Here is a 19,513-nt window from a genome sequence, read left to right on the forward strand (position 1 = left end):
TAAATGGCCCAAATTTGACTGCCCGTTGCTTAAAAGTAAAAAATCAATAATTCGGAACGGCGTTTTGTCTAATACCACTAACAGTAAAACAAATGTCTGTTTTTAAATTATTTTTACATCATATAATTTAACCCACACCATAAAAATAGAATTTTTTTTCAATATTTACTAGCTACAACGAATTTTGTCTTTACGCATCGGTTCGGGAAACTCCGATAAATTATTTATAGCTCTCCGGCAGTTAAAAGCGGATGTTTACTTCGCCAATCTCCGTTCACGCTAGGCTAGAGCGGACGACTCGACACTTTAATCGCAGCTCTTTGTCGAAGGTTTTATTTTTTTCCATCGTTATGATGCTCAAACATTGAAGCTCATTTTTCGAGGGAGTTTCAGTTTGTGAGAGGTGTCGCCATTATAATAAAAATAAGTGATTTTTAAATATTATTTTTAATTTTATTTCTTTTTTAAAAAAATATGATTATGGGTCGTCCATAAATGACGTCACACTCATAGGGGGGGTCGTAATTTTGTGACGGTGTGTGATGAGGGGGAGGAGGGGTGTTCAGATGATGTGACGTCACACTGTTGCATTATAAAAGAGCTATGTTAGAAAACGAATTTTAGCGTTTTAGAAAACTGTTTTAATAAATTGTAATAGAAATTGATTAAAATATTCTATGTTGGCAGAGTTCAGACATGATTTTGGAAAAAATATCGATGTTTTAAGAAAAATGCATCTGTAATTTTGAGGGGAGGGGGGGGGGGGGTGTGGACTGAGGTGTGACATCGTTCTAAGCTTTTTGTGACGATGTGTGAAGGAGGTGAGGGGGCGGGGGGTAAAAATTGTCAAAAAAAAAGATTGACGTCATTTATGGATGACCCCTTATTAAAAGATAATTAATTATCTTCATTTTATAAAACTACTAAACAAGTCCGACAGTATCATGAAGGCTTAAGGTCTACACTATAATTAGCGACCAGGTACAGTACTTATTTACTCACCCAAAATTAACCAATGCGGATATAGAGTTTGATTTGACATTGCGTCGAAATCCATTCAAGCTTAAAGTGTAGTCTCCAGAGGCGTAGCGACCTATTTCGGCGCCCGGGGCGGCCACTCCACCCACTCTCCCTTAGCAACGTCTCTGGTTGTCTCGAGTCAGTAGGGTTGCCGTTCTTTTGTGCAACCATCACACATGGGTCCCCGAGTCAGTAATGTGCGCGTTCCTTAGTCTAACTGTCTGATCTGTACCTGACCTCTTCATTTCATTTTTTGGGCTTAGAGAAACAGATGAACTCTACTTCACCTGGTCTATGCTCATAAAAGATAGTTTTACTTACTATAACACACCTACACGTCCCCATCAAATAGTTAAATCTTAAAATGAAATATCTCCTGATTTCTGCATCGGTATGTCTTCAGTGAGACGCAATTAATTAACAAAAATTATTGGTCTAAGCGTCTCCGATAAAATAATAACAAAGTAAATTAATTTAAGTCAAGTTCTAAGTCAACTTTTCAATACTAGTTAGCGCCGTTTAAAAATCTAAACGAAATATTTCCATTGTCAATAATCTAATGCTACCAGAAAAAATGTAGACGAGAATTTTCCATTATCTTAATCAAACGCTTTTAGAAAACAATATAAATGATTTTTTTTCCTTTTGTCTTAATCCAGTGTTGCTGCTACAAAAAGGAAAAATCTCTGCCGAACTTTTAATTAAAAATTTTAAAAACCCGCCGCATGTAACATATGTCTAAAGCAAAATTTTCATCGTTTGATCTCTTCTCTTTAAATTTTAATTGAACATCAAGAGATTCACCCATCAAAAATATATTTCCGTGTTTTGCCCGAGGAAGTCAAAATATTTTAATTGTCAATCTCAACAGTCAGTTATGATTAAGCAAAAATAATTAGTTAAAATGAAATTAATCAACATGATGCAACAGGTGTTTCATGATAACAAATCAGTAATTAAGGTAATGTTTATTATAGTTGGTGGCATTATTTGTGCCGGATACAAACCTATGTTAGTCCTTACTGCCATACTTATACTATTTACCACCTATACCGATTACCACCTATTCCAATTACCATTTATATCACTCATACAAAAACCTATGTTTTCTTCTTCCTTTAGTTTACTTTTACTGAGTCATTATAATCTTTTCCCGTTCCTGTTTCCCAAAACATATGGGGCAGATGAAGCAGAGTTCATCTGTTTCAACGACCTCAGTACATACAGTGATAGTATAGTCGACACTATGCCCAGCCCCTTTTGTTTCCGTAAAGCAAGTCAGTTACCCATCAGATAGGCAGGGGGGGGGGGACTTTTTGTAGTCACGAGTCTAAACTAAGATCTGAACTCGAGACCTTCGGGGTAACAGTCGACCACACCATCACGTTGACTAAAAAAAAGCCGTTGATTCGACTCTAAAAACACCAGCACTATCAACTGTACGTAACTAAACAATAGCAAGACGTATACAATGCTGGTTAATTATTATTTTTTTTTTTTAGTTTTATTTTTTTAGTTTTTGATATACACTTTACCGTAACTTTATCTCTAACACTATCACTGAAACTAACCCTAATCCTAACCCTATTCATACTACTTACAGCGATACGTGTAAAATACTTCATACACCACATTCCCTGTCCATATTTTAACATATTTTAAAAGTAAGATGTAAGACTTTCTCTTTTATATTCACAGCACTAACCAAATCTAAAAGGAAATATCCATCTACGTCGTTAATCCATAAATCCTCCCCCCTCCCCCCCCCCCCTCTCACTCTACTGTCCTTCGATTTTTCCATCAACTGGCGCCTATGCTGGACATCCATGCGCCTGGAACTGGGTCTGGCACTTTGTCTGGCGTCGGGCTTGGGATCTTTCAAGGTCGAAATTTCAATAGAAAATAATGTTTGCCCGTTTAAATGCAGTGTTGGCGATTCGTGAAAATGTGTATTCCCTGTGTGTGTGTATCTAGTGTGTGTGTGTATGTGTGCTTCTATATGTGTGTACGTGATTGTGGGTAAATGCGTGTGTACGTGTGTAAGAGGGTTTCTGCATATATATGTATATGCTAATATGTGCTTAAGAGTTTAAGAGTGTGTTTGTGTTTTAATGTATAAGTGTTTATGTGCGTGTATGTGTTTGTATATTTTAGTGTAAATGTGTGCATATGCGAATGTCTACTACTGCCTTCTAATCTTCTTATAGCAGTAAAACAAAAAGATAGCACATCACGTGTGATATAAATAATAGCCAAACGAGGGGCCCCTGGTAGTTTTTAAGAACGGGGTCTCTGTTTAGCTTCAGCCAAGGGCCCCTCAGTTTTATCCTAGGGCCTCTGCTAGGATTAAACCAAAAAGCTCCACGTAAGCTTGATCTTCCCCTACCTCTGGTTCGCCTCTAGTTTGCCCATAGTTTGCCCTTTAATTAGCCCCTAGTTTACCCTTTAATTAGCCCCTAGTTTGCCCCTAGTTTGCCCCTGATTTGCCCCTTGTTTGTCCCTAGTTTGCCCTTTAATTAGCCACTAGTTAGCCCCTAGTTTGCACCTAATTTGCCCCTAGCTTGCTTATGATTAGCCCCTGGTTTATAACTGGTTAGTCTCTAGTTTGCCCCTTGTTTGTCCCTAGTTTGCCCATTAATTAGCCCCTAGTTTGCCCCTAGTTTGCCCCTGATTTGCCCCTTGTTTGTCCCTCGTTTGCCTTTTAATTAGCCACTAGTTTGTTCCTAGTTAGCCCCTAGCTTGCTTATGATTAGCCCCTGGTTTACCACTGGTTAGCCCCTAGTTTGCCCAGTAAACCCCTCCACATAAACAGAACTGGACAAGTGGGTACGTCTCTACACGCTAATGAGCAGAAATAGAAACCAAGTGGAGATAAGTCTTCTGGGGTTATGGGACTTGTTGCCCTAGCAACGGCTTATAATAAGTTGAGCCGATGGCTAGTCTGGACTAAGTGCCCTAATCAAAGCAGGGAACCAGACCATAGTACACAGACTGGAGTACCAAGAACTAAGGGGGGGGGGGGGGGTACCGAGTCGTCCCCCCCCCCCCTAGTGCCTACGCAAACATCCATTTTTTTTTTAATTTCGACAAGTACATTTTGTTCTTATTTATTTTAGTACAAATTTAATTAGAATAATTTAGAAAAAAATTCATCCAGATTATTTTGCTCTTAAATTACTTTTTGCTAAAGCCTGAAAGAAACTCTGATTAGCAGAGTATACGAATTTTAGAAAGGCTTAGGAATGGCAACGTACAATGTGGGTGACGTTACTGACCCCACCCAAAGCCATAGCCACAGCCACTTCCCCCTCCCACACAACCTACACCCCCCTCCCCATCAACCTACACAATGTGGGTGATGTTACCGACCCCACCCGAAGCCAGTCACCCCCCCCCCCCCCCTCAACCTATACCCTCCTCCCCACTTCCTCTAGATAATTATGTGGATCACATAACTTACATCACCGAAATTCAATGCCAACCCCCACCCCCTCCCCATCAATGTAAAGCTACTTACCCATTCTTTACACTTGCGACTCACCAACCTCCACCATTTACACACCCCCCACCCCCTACCCCCGCTGTAAACAATATACGTAATATACGGATCCAACAATCGGTCATCAAAATATAACCGGCAGAGCTAAGAAAAGCTAATCTATTTTTAACTCACGACAGAAAATGTTGCGCATAGATCCAGCACTGGATGGAAGATGAAAGGAAAAAATTTCATAGGATCAAGTTTGCTTAGTATGGAATACGGTTTAGTCATATTTCATTTTTTTAAAGGGTGTGGTTAATAGTTGGGGTATATACTATAAACAAGGTTATTTAACACTGATTTGAAGGAAGGGGGGGGGGGGTATGGTCCTTAACGAGCTACTTATAGTGTTTTAAAGAAATATTTTCAGTGTCAGCGTTGGTACTGTCGAATTCACAAATTATGAATTATTGAAAATTAGAAACAACTAAATAGCGGCGTATGTTATGCCGCGGGCCGGCTCGTATTTAATAAATGTTTTCTTTCTATATTAGTTTAGACTAGTTTAGAGAATGTTTATTTTTAACAAAAATAATACTTTACGACAGTTTCAAAAGTGATTCACAATTTCTTTCTAAATTCTTGTTGTTGTAGAGAAGTGGGGGGGGGGGGGGGGGGGTTAATAGAAGAGTTAAATAATCGGAGAGGTTATACGGGTCGGCGTGGTTGAGTCGGTTAAGCTCATGGTTGCTAAACCGAAAGGTCTCGAGTTCGAACCCTCGGGCAGATGAGGCTCGTTAGCTGGGGACAGCCCCTCTTCTAGGAGAGACAACTGCTGCAAACAACATCTCTCCTAGATGAGTTGCTGTCCCGAGCTGTCGAGCCTTATCTGAAAAGGGTGTTGCACTTCTGTTAATTAAAATTTTACAACAGAAAATGTCTCTTTCGTATGCTATTTTATCTTTTTGAAATAATTGTTTTTTTAAAGAATGACCCGCCTTTCTGTAATTATTATATTGGGTTTTTATTTTTATTTTATTTTTTTATTTTTATATTTTTTTTTGTGGTGTTCATAATGTTCAATATTTTACTGCTTTCCATTTTTAGAATATATCTAATTATTTAACTGCTATATGGATTTTATATTTCTCATTGTTTACTCTATGGGGTATTTATAATTCTCATTTTTGTTTAACTATCCAGTTGTTTTTGGGTTGTTGTTTTTTTCTTATTATCACCAAAAAGTTCTGAAACTTTTTGTGGACTCCAGGGTTCAGAATTTATTTTTCAAAGCTGTGGGATAATCTAAATAATGTATCATTAATTTATGTAATTACCTCCATATTTTACATCAAACAGAGCCCTTATGGAAACTATTTAAAGTTAATTTGTTTCCCCTTAGGTCACAATGAAGGTGGTTGAGAGACAGAAAAAAACGGAAGTTGATTGGATAAAGCCCGGGACTGAATGGTTCTCTCTACCTCACCTGCCTTTTTTAACCATCACGGACCAGTATGGAATTCTGATTTTTCCCACGTTTTCTACTTGCTTTCTCTGTGTGTTTATTTGTTTGTCTTTCCAATCAAATCTTGCGATCGAAATTTCTGGCACTTCCCAGTTAGCTAGCGCGCTGAAATTTTCAGGGAAGCTTTCTTTTGGATGACCATTGAATATTCAATTGTTATTATTACTAAATTGATCAATGGAAACATTTTATTGAGCATTTTAGACCGCTATATAATCTATATATATAATTCTCCTCTGCTAGCCATTAGAAAAAAAACCAGCGACGCGGACCTCGCGCGCAGTGAAGCGAACGATCACATGTCGCCACAGGCTTAGGGGCAGAGAATTTAGCTTGAACCGAGTTTAAACTTACAGGAGGTAGGCCAGTTTGGGGGAGACGATATGGTCGAGAGGTTGGGCACACGATTGCTATCCCACTCGACACGGGTTCAAATCTATGTGTTCTAGTCATTAACGTATTCAAACAACGTGTTTTTTACGAGTTGTCTTTTTACGAGTTGTCTTTTTACGAGTTGTCTTTTTACGAGTTGTCTTTTTACGAGTTGTCTTCGTTTACCCAAAAAAAGTGAAAAGATAAAATCGATAGCAAGATTTTAATGCAAACAAACAGACAAAGACTAAAAAGTAGAAAATAATAATCATTAAAAAAGTTTTAAAAAACCCACGTTTTCTGATTGAACTAAAAAGTAGAAAATAAATGCTATAGGCCCTACATCACAATAATGCAAGCGATCACTCTACTATAAGCGAGCAAAAACGTGGGGCGCCGTGATTTTCTTACAGTTTCTAATACTGTTGACTCTCTACAAGCTCCCTAATAAAAGTCAATAGTATTATCTAATCAATAGTAATATAACTTTTACTTCGGCGCCCCACGTTTTTCATCGCTTATAGTAGAGTGATCGCTTGCATTATTGTGATGTAGGGCCTATAGCATTTATTTTCTACTTTTTAGTTCAATCAGAAAACGTGGGTTTTTTAAAACTTTTTTAATGATTATTTTTCTTAAACTAATCGAAATCAGAAACTTATACCAGCGCTACTCTGTATTGAAATATTTAGTCGTAATGCAAGGGACGCAATTTATAAAAACGCGTGCATGTTTAACTTTATTTGGGTTATCTCTCTTTGAAGAAAAAAATCAAATCATCAGATGCTAAAGAAACGTACATCAGTTGTTACTTGAAACATACAGAGAAGAGGAAGCAGAGTTCATCTGTTTCTTTTAGTTCGAAATATCAAGAGTTTGAACAATCCGCGCTCACCGCAAACATTCAAGTTTTTAACCCTCATCTGTTGTGTTTGGTGAAAGGGAACCGATCATTGTTGTCGACATGAAAAAAAACACGTTAAATTTTGTTGTTGTTTTGGTGTGTGTTGCTGTTTCACATTTCGTTATTTGAGTAGCCTTGCTCTTTTTAATATATCAAACATATTCAATTAAAGCCTGAAAAATTAATTCATATCAAAACTATTAAATTAAAGCATGAAAAATTAATTCATATCAAAACTATTAAATTAAAGCATGAAAAATTAATTCATATCAAAACTATTAAATTAAAGCATGAAAAATTAATTCATATCAAAACTATTAAATTAAAGCCTGAAAATTCAGTTCTATAATATTTTGAGAATGTATATAACTCGCAATATACGAAAATAACACTTGTACTTTGAGGCTTTATTTTTTATACACATTTGAAAATCCGACTACAATTTGACATTTTCTCACATCTTCTTTGAAATAGACACTTTGAATGGCTATATGATCCAGACACTCATCCAGTTGAAGTTATATTTTTCAGGTAATTTTTTCGTGGCTTTGAAAGAGTTTGTTTTAAGTTTCTAGAGCTTTCCTGTGTTAACATTCAAATTCAGATAGAACCAATACGTTTGCGCACATTTTCGGTAATTCCCACAACTTGCTTTGTTTATATTATCGTAACCCAACGGCAACTACATTGCTTTGGGTATTTTAGTTTTAGTTTTTATTAGATACCAAAATTTTATTCACCTAAAACCATACAATGGATATTACCGAATTGTCGAGAATCCTACCGTCATTATTGTTGACATGGATTTTTTTTTTAATGTGTTTTTTAGCGCAATTTCCATTCTGAAGAATTGCGTTTATTAACTCGTCTTTTCTGGGAATGTGTGTCCGGGCTTTAAGTCGTATCTCCTCCTCAACGAAACAATATCGATGACTAGTCCCAAAAGCAATTATGTTAAGCAAGTTACCAGGATGAACATAGGCCATAAAAATTACGGGTTTCTTTCATGGATTTCCCGGAAAAGCCAAAAAAACTCGAAAAAATGCAGTTTTTTTGCCCATATCTCGGCAACCAGACCACTTAGCGACTTGAAACATGTACCAATCGATTCCTGCCATAATTTAGAACAATATTGCCGAAGAACGTTTTCAAAAATATCCTTTCGTTCGGTCACAAAAAAAAATTTTTAATTAATTAAAATTTGGACCGAATTAGTAGGCATTTTATCCAACCACACCACACGCGTCATCACGTTCAATGGCTGCGACATCACGTTTAATGGCTGCGACATCAAGTTCGGTAGCTAGGCGCGCAATGGTTTTTAGTCATGTTACTCTATTGTAAATAAAACATGTAAAATACTGAAAAAAAATTAATAAAAAACGTTTTAATAACTAACCAATGGTTTTACTAACCCTGCTCTTGATTTACGCTACGACAGAGCTATTTTTAGATAACATAAGGAAATTGCGCTAAAATTGTCACTAGACTTTTTTAAATTACTTGTTTAAGTTTTTGTACTCAAGGCGATGGTAAAATTTGTCCCCGGGCGCCGACCTTAGGGGGCGCCAAAATGGGTTGTAAAAACAAATTAAAATGTCATTTTAGCTGCATTCTTGCAGTTTGAAGGGGAGGGGGGTGCAAATCAAAAGTTGAAGGGGGGTGCAAATCGAAAGTTTGAGGGGTGGAAGGGGTGCCAATTGAAAATTTGCTCCCGAGGGGGGCGCCAAATTGAAAGTTTGTCCCCGGGCGCCAGGAAGGGTCGCTACGCCTCTGATCAGATGACCTAGTGTTCCCATTTTATTTAAATTTCTGGGATAAAATGTAAACAACCAAATTGTTTTTTGTTGTTTTTTTTTTACTTTTTAAATTGTGTTTAGTTACGGAAAGTACAAATACATCAAATTCATCCAATCTTAGTAAAGTCAAACGAAGATCAAACACTCAGATTTTTATAACCATATTTTATTTTTAAACATGTCATTTGAGAGTCCAGCCTGTTTCATGTTATTTCTACAAAATATGGACCACTTCAAACTTACTTACAAACTGATACTTACAAGCGTACTCATTCTATATTTTCTAATTATTTAAAAGAAGATAAATTAGTTTGAATCATGGGTAAGTTATGATATAAGCTAATTTATCTTTTTTTTTCTTAAACTGTTAACTCTAATCAGTAGCGTAGCGACCCTCTTTCAATTTTCGATTCGCACCCCCCCCCCCCCCCCCCCTTTAAACTTCCGATCTGAACCTCCTAAAATCTTAAAAGACTATTTAACACTCGAATTAATCACTTAATGAAGTGGAATTTTCATTTTTCTCTATATATTTTGCTATTTTTTGCCTTGGTGTCACCCCTCTAAATGGTGTCTCCCGGTGCGGTCCGCATCCCCCCCCCTCCCTACGCCTCTAACCAGTGTTTCTTCGAGGCATCTCTTCGGGGGGGGCGAAGCCCCCCCCCCCCCGACGAAATGAAATTTATATAATTTATATAGAAAATATATACTTTTAACAGTGTCCGCCCCCTCGAAGAAAGTTTACCACCCCCCCCCCCCCCCCGAAGATTTCAAGTGCCCCCCCCCCCCCGGAGAAAAAAGTCTGGAAGAAACACTGCCTCTGACTCTAATGAAGACGTAAGACTGAAACATTTTTTGTGTTTTGTTTAAGTGTTTGTTAAAATTACCACATTTTACGCATCTAATCCCCAAAATGATAGTTAAATAACAAAAGCTTAAGAATATGGATATACAACTTTTTCCGCTTACTTTTAAAAACATTACGAAGAAAAACAACACAACACAAAGGAAAGACAAACAAGCTATTGTTTACTTTCCGTAAGACTACGGGTTTTCTTTATTTTTTGGGACGCAAAACTCAACACGAAGCTAATGGAAAACTACGCACCGAATCGACCTGGTGCGTACGTTGGTGCGTACGCGTATCTTTTAGTCTGCTCCATCTTGCCCTACTACAGTTCGACTTGTCTGGTGACCAACTGACCTACATTTCCTTGTGTAAATAAATGGAAGTTTTTTTTTCTCTCGCTCAAACCGTTGAAAAAAAAAAATTGGGAAGATTTTGGCCAAGGGCGTTAGGCCTAACGTGTGGGTCCTGTCACGTTGTGTCATTGTGACCTTGGCCGTGACCTTGGGGAATACATGAGCGCGATGTGGCAGTGTAATGGCAGACGTGGGGGTAAGGTGACAGGGACGTATGTCCGGATGCCCGTGGGGAGGGAGGGGAGTGTGTGTGGGGGGGTGAGGGGGGTACGAATATTACATGACAGCTGTGTCGTTGGGAAGACCACGTGATATGTGTGACCATTCCTGAACAGGTCAGTGGGGTAACAATCGCTTTGACACTCGTGGTGGCAAAATGCAAATCAGACATGCATTGCAAACTTGTGCTACCTGACACAACAGACAAAGTTGGCAGATCTGACACATTTGACTTGGCTTAGCTTACATACCTGGCACACCTGACACACATGGAACACCTGACTAAGCTTATACACATGGCTTAGCTTACACACTTTGCACACCTGACACACATGGTACACCTGACACACCTGACACACCTGACTTAGCTTATACACTTGGCTTAGCTTACATACCTGGCACACCTGACACACATGGTACACCTGACAAACCTGACACATTTGACACATCTAACACACATGACACACCTGACTCAGCTTATACACCTGGCTTAGCTTACACCTGACACACCTCGCACACCTGGCACACCTGACACACCTGACACACCTGACACACCTGACTTAGCTTATACACTTGGCTTAGCTTACACACCTGGCACACCTGGCACACCTGACACACCTGACACACCTGACTTAGCTTATACACTTGGCTTAGCTTACACACCTGGCACACCTGGCACACCTGGCACACCTGGCACACCTGACACACCTGACTTAGCTTATACACTTGGCTTAGCTTACACACCTGGCACACCTGACACACCTGGCACACCTGGCACACCTGACACACCTGACACACCTGACACACCTGGCACACCTGGCACACCTGACACACCTGACACACCTGACACACCTGACACACCTGACACACCTGACTTAGCTTATACACTTGGCTTAGCTTACACACCTGGCACACCTGACACACCTGGCACACCTGGCACACCTGACACACCTGACACACCTGACACACCTGGCACACCTGGCACACCTGACACACCTGACACACCTGACACACCTGACACACCTGACACACCTGACTTAGCTTATACACTTGGCTTAGCTTACACACCTGGCACACCTGACACACCTGACACACCTGACTTAGCTTATACACTTGGCTTAGCTTACACACCTGGCACACCTGACACACCTGGCACACCTGACACACCTGGCACACCTGACACACCTGACACACCTGACACACCTGACACACCTGACTTAGCTTATACACTTGGCTTAGCTTACACACCTGGCACACCTGGCACACCTGACACACCTGACACACCTGACACACCTGACACACCTGACACACCTGACTTAGCTTATACACTTGGCTTAGCTTACACACCTGGCACACCTGGCACACCTGACACACCTGACACACCTGACACACCTGACACACCTGACACACCTGACACACCTGACTTAGCTTATACACTTGGCTTAGCTTACACACCTGGCACACCTGGCACACCTGACACACCTGACACACCTGACTTAGCTTATACACTTGGCTTAGCTTACACACCTGGCACACCTGACACACCTGACACACCTGACTTAGCTTATACACTTGGCTTAGCTTACACACCTGGCACACCTGGCACACCTGACACACCTGACACACCTGACACACCTGACTTAGCTTATACACTTGGCTTAGCTTACACACCTGGCACACCTGACACACCCGATTAGCTTACACCTGACACACCTGGAACACCTGACACACCTGGCACACCTGACTTAGCTTACACCTGACACACCTGGCACACCTGACACACCCGATTAGCTTACACCTGACACACCTGGCACACCTGACACACCTGGCACACCTGACACACCTGACACACCTGACACACCTGACACACCTGACTTAGCTTATACACTTGGCTTAGCTTACACACCTGGCACACCTGGCACACCTGACACACCTGACACACCTGACACACCTGACACACCTGACACACCTGACACACCTGACTTAGCTTATACACTTGGCTTAGCTTACACACCTGGCACACCTGGCACACCTGACACACCTGACACACCTGACTTAGCTTATACACTTGGCTTAGCTTACACACCTGGCACACCTGACACACCTGACACACCTGACTTAGCTTATACACTTGGCTTAGCTTACACACCTGGCACACCTGGCACACCTGACACACCTGACACACCTGACACACCTGACTTAGCTTATACACTTGGCTTAGCTTACACACCTGGCACACCTGACACACCTGACACACCTGACTTAGCTTATACACTTGGCTTAGCTTACACACCTGACACACCTGGCACACCTGACACACCCGATTAGCTTACACCTGACACACCTGGAACACCTGACACACCTGGCACACCTGACTTAGCTTACACCTGACACACCTGGCACACCTGACTTAGCTTATACACTTGGCTTAGCTTACACACCTGACACACCTGGCACACCTGACTTAGCTTATACACTTGGCTTAGCTTACACACCTGACACACCTGGAACACCTGACACACCTGGCACACCTGACTTAGCTTACACCTGACACACCTGGCACACCTGACTTAGCTTACACCTGACACACCTGGCACACCTGACTTAGCTTACACCTGACACACCTGGCACACCTGACTTAGCTTACACCTGACACACCTGGCACACCTGACTTAGCTTATACACTTGGCTTAGCTTACACACCTGGCACACCTGGCACACCTGGCACACCTGACTTAGCTTATACCCTTGGCTTAGCTTACACACCTGACACACATGACACACCTGGCACACCTGACAGCTTACACCTGGCACATCTGACTCACCTGACAGCTTACACCTGGCACACCTGAATTAGCTTATACACCTTACATATCTGACACACCTGGCTTAACTTACACACCTGACTTAGCTTACACACGACACACATAACAGCTTACACACCTGGCTTAGCACTTAATCACAATCGTATCGTAAAGTGCTAGTGTTATATATGGGATCTTTAGTTCTTAACCTATCCAACCCAACTTTCGATTTAGATTTCTCAAATGCCACTAAGCCCATCAAACGTCTACCGTGATGGCATTGATTAAAACGGCGAAGGAAGCCATTATCTATATACATAATTCTCTTCTGGGAGACGCTAGAAAACAAGCTGCAAAGCGCGCCTTAAGTCCCCTTTTTTTTCTCAATATCACTATCACTACCACCCCCACCCCACCACCACATGGTCTGGTGAGCTGTAGTCAAACTAAATGTTTACAAATCGTAGAGCCGGGTTTAGTGACGGCTATTAGGGGCAGATAATTTAGTTTGAAACGATTTTAAACTTACAAGAGGTAACTAAGAGGAGGCTGCTTTCACGGTGGGAGGGGGGGGGGCAGGGGCGGGGTTAGGGGAAAAGGGGGTAGTATTTTAAAGCAAATATTTTCAGTGGCAGCATTGGTACCGTCGAATTCACAAATTATGAATTACTGAAAGTAGAAAATAAAACAACTAAATAGCGGCGTATGATACGCCGCGGGTCGGCTGGTGAGATATGTTTTACAACAGCGTGTCATTCTCTGCGACAGGCAGTGTAAATTATGCGACGTCAGATTCGCTACGTAGACATCTAAAAATAGCATCATCACGTCATGCAAATTAGCCAAACGGCGTAGGAATTCTTGTTGTTTCATGAAGCTGACACTTTTAAAAAAATAAAAATAGAGTGAACTCCCCTGAACGTTCACGTATATACGTGAGGTGCACTTACATAGACATTGTAATCGTGCAAAAAGTCGAAATCAAGATTATGCCTAAATTTCGATATATTACACTCACTGTCTTCGTCGCATAATTCTGATCTTGATAATTTTAGTGTGTGTATATATATATATATATATATATATATATATATATATATATATATATATATATATATATATATATATATCCCTTAATTGATTTTTTTAAAGAATTCGATCATTTATTTACTTCATTACGGCAGGCGGTGCTCTAGGTGGTGCTCTAAGTGGTGCCCTACCAGCAGGGGTAGCAGTTGGCTGTGTCACTTGCACATGAGGGAGGTTAGCAAAGTCAAGAGCCTTCAACATCTCCTTTGTATCTGGATCAATCTAAATTATATCAAGTCTCAGGGCTGATACACAGGGACATAATTATCTATTCTCTCTCTTTCTTCTTCTTGAAGTTTAATGGAGATGTTGCAAACTGGGCCTTTCTGGATCCTCTTCATCAGATGTGTAACAAACCCAGCAATCTTGTTCTTGAGGTTTTTGCTTGGTATAATGGCATTTACGAAGAGGCTGGTATAATAATTTCACTAATGACTCTGGAACCAGTTTTACTAAATTGAGTCACATATGAGCCATATTGGTTATGTTAGCGAAAGTGTCCCTTAATTAAAGGGGATCCAAAATTTTTATTAAATTCACTTTTTAAAGTATAGAATTGACTAAGAAGTGTTCCCGAAAGTCTGAAATAAGTGTGTTAAAAAGCTAAGGTTTACATGTTAAACTATAAATGAAATTAATGCGTAGCTTTGAAAATTTGATAAATAACAACACACTTATAAAGAATATCATTTGCAGGTGTGTTTATAACTGAACAATCAGTATCCTTTTTCCATAATTTATACTTTAGTTTTATTCACAGTTTGTTCAAATTAAAGTATTTAAAGTTGCTTCCCTTGGCTAATAAACAGGCGATCAACAGGGAGGTAATTAGTTCAAATTTTTAATTGCTATTTATTTCTTAAAATTAGATTTCTTTTAGATTATTTACATGAATTAACTATTTTAGCACTGGTGCTCCCATATATTAAGCAAACATCTTACATAATTATGTAACTTTAATTATCTAATAACTTTAAATTTCTTATCAGTATTTAAATAGCGAACAATTTCTGACTGTCAACTTATTTTTAAAGTAGTTGTAGGTTTTTTTTTTTAACTGATTATACTTTGTCACTTTGGAAAGTACCATAAAATGTACCTATAAATGTAATTTCAAGACCATAATAAGACAAAGTACAGAGGCATAGTTTGGTGAAGACGGAAATTGTGTATCTTGTTGGTATGCCTTACGATTAGGTGCTTACGTTGAGTTGTTTTTAAATCATTGCGTTTAACATTGGGAAAACTATTTTAAGTAACACTAACTATTAGGTTGGCGTTAGAACCGTTAATATTAGTAAAATTAAAGTAAAAAAGATTGCTCTTTAGACCTAGCTATCCATTTAGGCAGCTGAAGTAGAGTTCATGTTTCATGACCTCGGAATATTAAAGGATGGTGTGGCCAGCTCTATGCGCCTTTACTTTCCCCAAAAGTCAGTCAGGTACCAATCAGAGCTGGGTGAACTCATGGAAGTCCTACTGTCACAAGTTAGAAACCGAGATCCGAACTCGAGAACTTCTGGCTAACCGCTCTACTATTCGACCACGCAGTTCTGTTTATAACTATGGAAGAACTATACAAGAATTAATTCCTATAGCTATGTCGTATCACTGACTATAAGTATAACCATGTGTCTCCAATGACATAATACATGTACTAAGTTGAAGAGGAATGCACATGATTTTTAAGTACATAATGTGGGCGCGGACTCCCGTAAACTCTCTCGTATTGGCCTATACAACAATAAGACTTGGGATAGTGGATATCTCTGTCATTGGAATCTGCCTATATACAGTCATGTCAAATATGTTTGTGACAAAACCACTCATTTTTCGAGAAAACACATAATGGCGAAATTGCTGCTCTAAATCAGAAAAAAAGATTATTAATTATCAAATTCTGAAGATTTTTTTGGGAAACTAAAAATGAATAAGGTACTTCTTCATTTTACAAGAAGTCGATTAAAAGTTGATAGAAACCTAAGTATGGGATATAATAGTTACGTGTGAAATTTCGTCCATCTATCTGAGAAGTATGTTAGTGATCTTGTTAACTCATGCCGGCACGTACAGACAAACACACTTACAAACAGACAAGAATGCAAAACTAGGTTTTTATGAGTGTTAAAATCCTGATTGGCACGGTACTTCCCCCTATACTTCGAATGAAAGTCTGTTCTTGCTTGTAGAGTTCCAGTTTATGCTAGCGATAGGCATTGAGGTGGGGCTAGCGATTGTGGTTTTGACTTACGTTATACGTTGCGCTAAATAGTAATATGTGAAGGTTTATGGTTAATGTTATTTTTTGTGCTAGCGTTAAGGTTAGTTCTCGGGTTTTGGTTACAACTTAGAGTTAATTAGTGCTACGATGACAGCTAGTGTGTGGTTTGCCGCTCTAGTACTAGTTTTTTAGTTTATAGCTATAGCTTGGTCAAGTCGTGTATACAACATGTTTGATTCTGTTGTAATCTGGTCTCTACTTTCGGTTTTAACACCATTGTACCATTCAGCACCTATTGTCTTTCAATGTCTATTCAATATATTCTCAATATTCCCCATCCCGTCTGTTGCTTATTGTTTTGTATTTCTCTCTGTGATGCCATCAAAGCTTGCACGTCTTTAATGGCACCATCCCCACACCATCATGCACGTCTTTAATGGCACCATCCCCACACCATCATGCACGTCTTTAATGGCACCATCCCACATCATCATGCACGTCTTTAATGGCACCATTCCCGCATCAACATGCACGTGTACGTGAGTAGTCAGGTGTCTCACATCCTTGGAGTACTCACGCAGGCCTGCGAAGATCAAGGAAATGGCCATTGCGCAATTTTGGCTCTTCAGTCTGAGATGTAATGGATGTGGGGAAAGGGGGGGGGGAGGCGTCAAAGCGAAAGTGTTTTTAGTGCGTTCGTGTAAGATGTTTTTTTTCTGAATGTATGTTCTGTCTACCTTTGTATGGACTGGTCACTTCTGTGAGGGCAGCTACTTCCTTAGATAATGACCCTTTCTGTAGGTAAAGCCCATTTATGTAGGTCAGGGGTCTCCAAACTTTTCAGCCCGAGGGCCGCATTAACTATCAAAAATCAGTCCGGGGGCCAGAGTTTTTTCCAGGCATCTCTTTCTCATTACACATCTGCTCTGCCTGTCCAACCAAACCTTTCTTTATGCCACTTTCCTCCACCAACAGTCAGGTAACTGAGGTTAGTCCAGTCCAAGTTATAATCAGCAAATGTTTTTTTTTAACTCATTGAATGTATCCTCTCCGTTAACAGTGTCATAAAAGCCAGCTCTTGTGTTATGTTTATGTCTTCATCCACACCTCTAATAAACACAAGCAATTGAGAGGTGGAACAGCTGTCCAGCGACTAATCAATTGCAATTAAAAAATTGCGAAACTTGCTTGCATTTTTCGCTATTTGAGTCACTATGTTTTCACCAATCTCTGCAACACGGTAGGCAACGGTAGTTGTACCCAAAGCTAGATTTTCAAAATTGTTATTAATTTTCTGGGCAAAGTTCCTCAGCCACCACCAACAAACATTTTTTTTTCCATGGACAAAAAGATCTCCGCGGGCCGGAAGAGATGACCTCGCGGGCCGCATCCGGCCCGCGGGCCGTAGTTTGGAGACCCCTGATGTAGGTGTATGACACTTCTATAGGTACGACCACTTCTTTAGAATATGGCCCTTTCTTAAGTATTAGCCACTTCTGGATGTAATGACCACTTCTGTAAGCAATGGTCACTTCTGTAGGTAATGGCTTTTAACTTTTGCTATAGGCTATTGCCATTTATTAAGTAATGGTGACTTCTGAAAGTATCGACCACACACGAGTAATGATCACTTGTGTACGTAAAGACCATTTCTGTAGGTAATGAACACTTTTGAAGATAATTGTCATTTCTGAATTTTATGGCCACTTCTGTATAAAATGGCCACTTCTGTGTGTCATGGCCACTTCTGTATGTAATGGCCACTTCTGTATGTAATGGCCAACTCTGCCTGTACGTGTTAGCTCTTATTGGCACCCAGCTAGCCAACACTTCAAGCACTGATCACCCATTTACTGTCTTTCTGTATTGATCACCCATTTACTGTCTTTCTGTATTGATCACCCATTTACTGTCTTTCTGTATTGATCAACCATTTACTGTCTTTCTGTATTGATCACCCATTTACTGTCTTTCTGTATTGATCACCCATTTACTGTCTTTCTGTATTGATCACCCATTTACTGTCTTTCTGTATTGATCACCCATTTACTGTCTTTCTGTATTGATCACCTATTTACTGTCTTTCTGTATTGATCACCCATTTACTGTCTTTCTGTATTGATCACCCATTTACTGTCTTTCTGTATTGATCACCCATTTACTGTCTTTCTGTATTCTAAAGTACATATCCATCTTATTATGACTTAGCCAACAATACAAAAGCACAGTAATACTGCTTGCCACTGTTTCTTTCAGGAATCTCTTCGGAGGGAAGGGGCGAAAGAAACAGAATTTATATAGAAAATATATACTTTTAACAAGGATAGCCCCCCGCCCCCACCCGAAAAATTGAGTACCCCCCTCTCCTCGAAAGTTTCAAGTCTCCCTCTCCCCCCCCCCCCCCCCCCCCCCGCACCCGGAGAAAAAAAGTCCTGAAAGAAACACTGCTGCTTGCTTGAATCAAATTAGCCTATGCCAATACTTTCTAACCTCCCTGCTGCATTACAGAAATATGACCTACTGTTTTTTTTTTCAATTGAATTGAATTTCGTTTCTCAATTTTATAGACCTTTGGTGCTGGTAAAGTGCTCTGGGAAGCGTCATTTCCGGTCCAGGTCGTCAGGCGAGAGGGTCAAAGCCCGCAGACGACATGCAAATGAACGACAGTTTAGTTTTTTTTGTTTTGTTTTTTTTTTTTAAAAAGATTATTTTTAAACATTCGCGAGCTGGGTGGTAGTGACGTCATCACGCTCAGCCAAGCGTGTATGCTGTTGACTTTGTCACGTGCCGCCGGCCATGTTTGTTCGCTTGACAAAATTCAATGATTGGACATTCTGAACCTCCTCCTCCTCCAGATCCCTCCCCTACCCCCACTC

This window comes from Physella acuta, unplaced genomic scaffold (genome assembly GCF_028476545.2).
Source record: "Physella acuta isolate Inbredline_101_S28 unplaced genomic scaffold, ASM2847654v3 ptg000315l, whole genome shotgun sequence".
Lineage (NCBI taxonomy): Eukaryota > Metazoa > Mollusca > Gastropoda > Physidae > Physella > Physella acuta.